Here is a 5,000-nt window from a genome sequence, read left to right as displayed (position 1 = left end):
TATATATATCTATATATTTATTTATATTGGTATATTTATTTATATATATATATATATATATATGTATGGGTTTATAGTATATTCGCGTTATATATATTTATTATTATTAAGATAGCCAAAAAAAATCAAAAACTTTACAAGATGTTTTTTTTTATAGCTTTTTTGGGATTCTGCATTATTAATGAAGTGAACTACAGCACGCAAATTTTTTAACATGGTCAGGTGATATAGTAGGTTGTGGCGGATGACCGATTTTTGTAAGTTCCACCTTCAGCTGTGTAAAGGAAGTCGTCTTTTCGAGTGCTTCATGGCAATATTCTGCCCTTTTTCGGCAAAATTTTCCTTCCCCCAAGCAGACCGCTGGTCCAACTACGCTGTGCACACGCAGTATTAGCCCCTCCGGTAGTGGGGGGTATCATATTTTATCATGGGAGACCACACCACTCATTGTCGCTGTGAGGTCAGGGGGAGGGATGGGTCTCTTTGGAGGAGGTGATGGGGTGGCTGGCGCGCGGCAGGTGGTCTTCAATGACCTGGAGGAAGGAAATGGCACTGTTCCTCGTCTTTCGTTCGGGTTTGTAGATGATTGAGCGCTTGCATCAACGCCACCCCTCCTTCTCCGCCCGTGGTCGTCATTGGCCACACCGCATTCCTTTTATGAAGGTGGCAAGGCATCACCGAAAGTTCCTTTTCCTCTTCCCACTTGCGCGGATTTCCTGAAAAGGAACAAAGTCGGGCAAGTAGATTACCGAGATATATCCAGGAAGGCGTCGAGACCTCCTAGTGGCAAAGGATTGACCAGCGTTGGCCGTTGCTGCGTGCCGTTGTTACACTCTCGTCTGGAATGTTGATTCGTTTGGGGGCTTTCTCTGCTCCATCTCGGTGCAGGATGGCGTAGGCAACGGCTTGGTTTTGGTAGAGGGAGAGAGCCCGCTCCGGGTCGAAGAGGGACAGGGCTGCTAGATCAGGTGTTTCACTCAGATACCACAGAATTGACGGTTACAGTTACCTTGAATGAAGCATAACCCTTTCCATGAGATAATTCATGGTATTCCAGGAGGTCCTTTCCGAATTGGAGATCATTGGCCGGGGCGTAGGTGGGGAGCACGGACTCGAACCAGCTGATGACGTAGACCTCAGAGATGAAGAAGGGGAAGCGCTTGAGGCCTGCGATCTCCCTTCGGCGTGAATAAGCTGGTGATCTGCTCTCTGGACAGCAACATCTTCAGAGAGCAGATTATGCGTGCCATCCACCGCGCTCGGTGGAGAGCACCAGGGCGCCGGATCGTCATCTTAGAAAGAGCACCTCCAAGGAAAGCGATGGTGAGCTCTGCCAGTTCCCTGTAGTCGTCTCGGGGCTGCTTCTTGATCATGATGGCATTCAGGGATTCGATGATGGCTTCCCTCTTGGCAGCCAAGGTCTCGGTGAAGTCGGAAAGAGACTGGATTGCCGAACGATCGATGAACTGCCAGTATTCCTTGAATCGCTTAAAGAGGATGATCTCAGGGCCAAAAGAAGGTCCCAAGTACGAGGCAAAAAGCCTTTTCAACTAGAAGTTCGTGCACGTGGTGACGGCAGGTAAACGAAAATAGGACTTCTCCATCTTTTCCTGCAGTAAGGTGCAGGCTCCATAGACATCTCCAGTGTTTGCACTGGTGGTGTCGAAGCACATCCCTATGACGCGATCACTGATTCCCCAGTCTTCCAGACACTCAAAGACAGCTTGTTGGCTGGTTAGCCTCACCCCGTCCCGGAAAAGAGCAACCTTTTGGAATACCCAAATGGGAGTTTCTACCACACCTTTACTTGTGACAATGATTGGTCGAGCCGGTCAGCCCGGAGATCCGTCATCTGGAAGAGACGATTTTACCGTCCCAGTGGGACGGTTGAGGGAAAAGTCTGCGGACTGAATTCCTTCCATGATTTCTTTCCCGCCAGCGACCCGACGCCGGTACATTAGGCTCTTGCCTTTTTTTTTTTGATGGACTCCGGGTTGAGGACGAGTTCCTGGGGCATCATTGCCCAAGCTACTTGCCGTATGCATGGCGTACCGATTCCGAAGATCCTGACGGCTGCCTGCTCCCCGTCCGATCAAACGCGCCCCCGACTTGATCTAGGGGACATGATCGTCTTGTCGTCCCCCCGCACATTCTCGTTTGCTTGGGCTGTTTGAGGCTCCTTCGTCAACCAGCATGAGGAACGGTCGAGGAGATGGACGGACCGGGAAAAAATGGAGGGGATGGCGAACGAGGAGGAGGACTCCAATTCCCACGGTTCTCTTCTGCCATTGGCGACCCCGTTAGCGTCCACCAAGATGCAGCAGTTCTCTCTCGTTTGGGTACGGACCCCCAGGCTTCCAAACTTCTTTGTCATTTGCCCCTCGCCATTAACCCCAGTTCTTTCCCCCTTCTCCAGCTGAGGAAGGCCCCTTGTCCTCCTTGATGGTTTATCAGGGGCAAAAAGCGCATCAGCGTGGGCGATTGTCTTTAGGAAGGTTCGGGTAGGAGCTTTCTTTTTTAAAACGTCCTTCTGCTTCTCCCGAAGCTTGACCTCCTATATACCGCCTGCTGCACTTCTGCAGATAACCCTTCCCACCACTTCAAGAGAGGGAAAACACCAATCTCTTCTCCTGATGCTTCGTTCTCTGCCCATCCCCGGATTTCCGGGCTTGGAGCCAGAAGTCCAAAACTTCCTTGGCCACCCTCCCGCAGCGGCTTTCAAGGAAACGCTTTTCTTTTTTATCCTTTTGATAGAAGAAAAAAGCGGCGGGGGAGGGGCATCTCCTCTGCTGTGAGCGTTTGGAGTTTTTGGCACCAGTTATGGCACTCGATGGCTATTGTCCTACAAACCAAATCTCACTCTTTTATCGGGTATAGCCAATGGACCTGTGGCGGAGAAAGAGATGTTAGAAATTTTTTATAAAGTCATTCCGCCACCACAAAAAAATATTAATCAATCACCCTTATAATTTTGTGCACATAATAAGTGTCTCAAACACAAGTGCAGAATTCCACCGTAGTAGTGTGGGAAAAAAATCACAACTTTCAAATAATTGCCTTAGATGACCTAATGGCAACCCAGATACATTCATAGATATATATAATATGATTATATATATTTTATATATATATAATATTAAACGTATATGATATATAATAATATAATATGTATATACAATATATTATACATACATACATACTATTTTATATAATATATTAAACGTATATATATATATATGTTTTTTTATAATTATAATGTCTAGTGGTATATATATAACATATATAATTTAATATACACATAATTATACATACATACATATACAACCCAGGCTTTTTCCCCCTTCCAAGGGAGGGGTAGCCCAAAAAGGGAAAGGCATAAAAAAACACTCCCACCCATTTTCATCCCTAATATACACTCTCCACCACCCCCTCCCACCCTTTCCCTCTCATTCCTTGCGCAACCTCCTGAATGACCGGCGTCATCCCTGCCACCCTGCACGCCGCCCAGGGTCCCTGCCCACGCCCCTCGGTCAGAAAGCGAGTGTTCGCATATATAGATACAGTACATTCCCACAGAAGGCCAAGGCCGCTGCATTTAACGGCGACCACCCCTCTCCGTTCCCCCCCCCCCCTCTCCGTCCCCCCCTTTGCCACACATAAAGGCGGCAGAGGACGGGGAGAAAAATCCCTTCGAGAATAAATCCCTACAAATAACGTCAATCAAGAATCAAAATTAACATACATAAATTAATATAGAGTAAACTATATATTACATATAAAACCCCCCCCCCCAAAAAAAAAAATATAACATATATATAAAAAAAAATAAATATATTATAAAAAAATGTATATATTATATATTATATTATGTATTATGTATATATATATATATATATTATATATAATATTATTATATATATATATATATATTATATATATATTATTATATATATCTATAATAAAAATAAATAATTATGTTAGGGGGTCCAGTTACTCTACACCTTTCCCGTGGTACAAACATAAGGTAAAAGCGTTACAGCCCGAGAGTTTTGGGCCCGGTTGAGGGGCCCGTGAGACGGGGTCGTGTGAGCGGTTTTTTGTGTTTCTGAATGATATCTAGGTTGTCAGGGTTATTTTATGTTGGAAAAGAACCGCGATGAAAGAAGAAGGATAGAAGAAGAAGAGGGGGAAGAAGGAAGAAGAGAGATAAGGAAGAAGAAGAAAAGAAGAAAGAAAAAGAAGAAGAAGAAGAAGAAGAAGAGAAAAGAAGAAAGAAGAAGAAGAGAAGAAGAAGAAGAAGAAGAAAGAAGATAAAAAAAAACTCGAAGAAGAAGAGAACTCGAAGAACTCGAAGAACTGAAAAGAAGAAGAACTCGAAGAACTCGAAAGAAAGAGAACTCGAAGAACTCGAAGAGAGAAGAAGAAGAGGAGAAGAAGAAGAAGAACTCGAAGTAGAACTCGAAAGAAGAAAAACTCGAAGAAGAAGAACTCGAAAAAGAACTCGAAAAGAAAGAACTCGAAAGAACTCGAAAAAGAGAAGAACTCGAAGAACTCGAAAAAAGAAGAACTCGAAGAATCGAAAAAGAAGTACTCAAAAGAAAAAAGATTAAGTTCCCATCGAGAGAGCACTAAAGTTTAGCTGTGAAAGAGACGGTAAGGTGAAAGACGTTTGATGAATGAAAAGTTTATAAAAAGAGGATAAGACTTACAAGTATATTTATGATAACTATATATATATATATAAATTAGAAAGAATCCAAAGGGCAGCGACAAAGATGGCACCAACACTTTCAAAATTGACATACGAATAAAGATTGTCTAGACTGGAACTACCGGCTCTGGAACAAAGAAGAATAAGGGGAGATCTACTGACCATTTACAGAATCATGAAAGGTTTTGGAAGTCCTTGACAGAGAAGACTTGTTAAAATGGGATGAAAAAAAAAAAAAAGAGGACATGAAAAGAAACTTGAAAAGGATAGTTATAGAAGAGATTTGAAA

General features: G+C 43.5%; 1 protein-coding gene across 1 annotated transcript in view; it reads left to right on the top strand.

Annotated features, from left to right (window-relative positions):
• Positions 1–5,000, top strand: part of LOC143037002 (lachesin-like) — a gene marked incomplete at its 5' end in the record, with an annotated part of 212,282 nt that overhangs the window by 69,173 nt on the left and 138,109 nt on the right. The gene's annotated exons all lie outside the window — the stretch shown is intronic.

This window comes from Oratosquilla oratoria, chromosome 21 (genome assembly GCF_046742065.1).
Source record: "Oratosquilla oratoria isolate Oo_2021 chromosome 21, ASM4674206v1, whole genome shotgun sequence".
NCBI lineage: Eukaryota > Metazoa > Arthropoda > Malacostraca > Stomatopoda > Squillidae > Oratosquilla > Oratosquilla oratoria.
The sequence above is the reverse complement of the archived record's forward strand: the minus strand, read 5'-3'. Positions and strand labels throughout refer to the sequence as shown.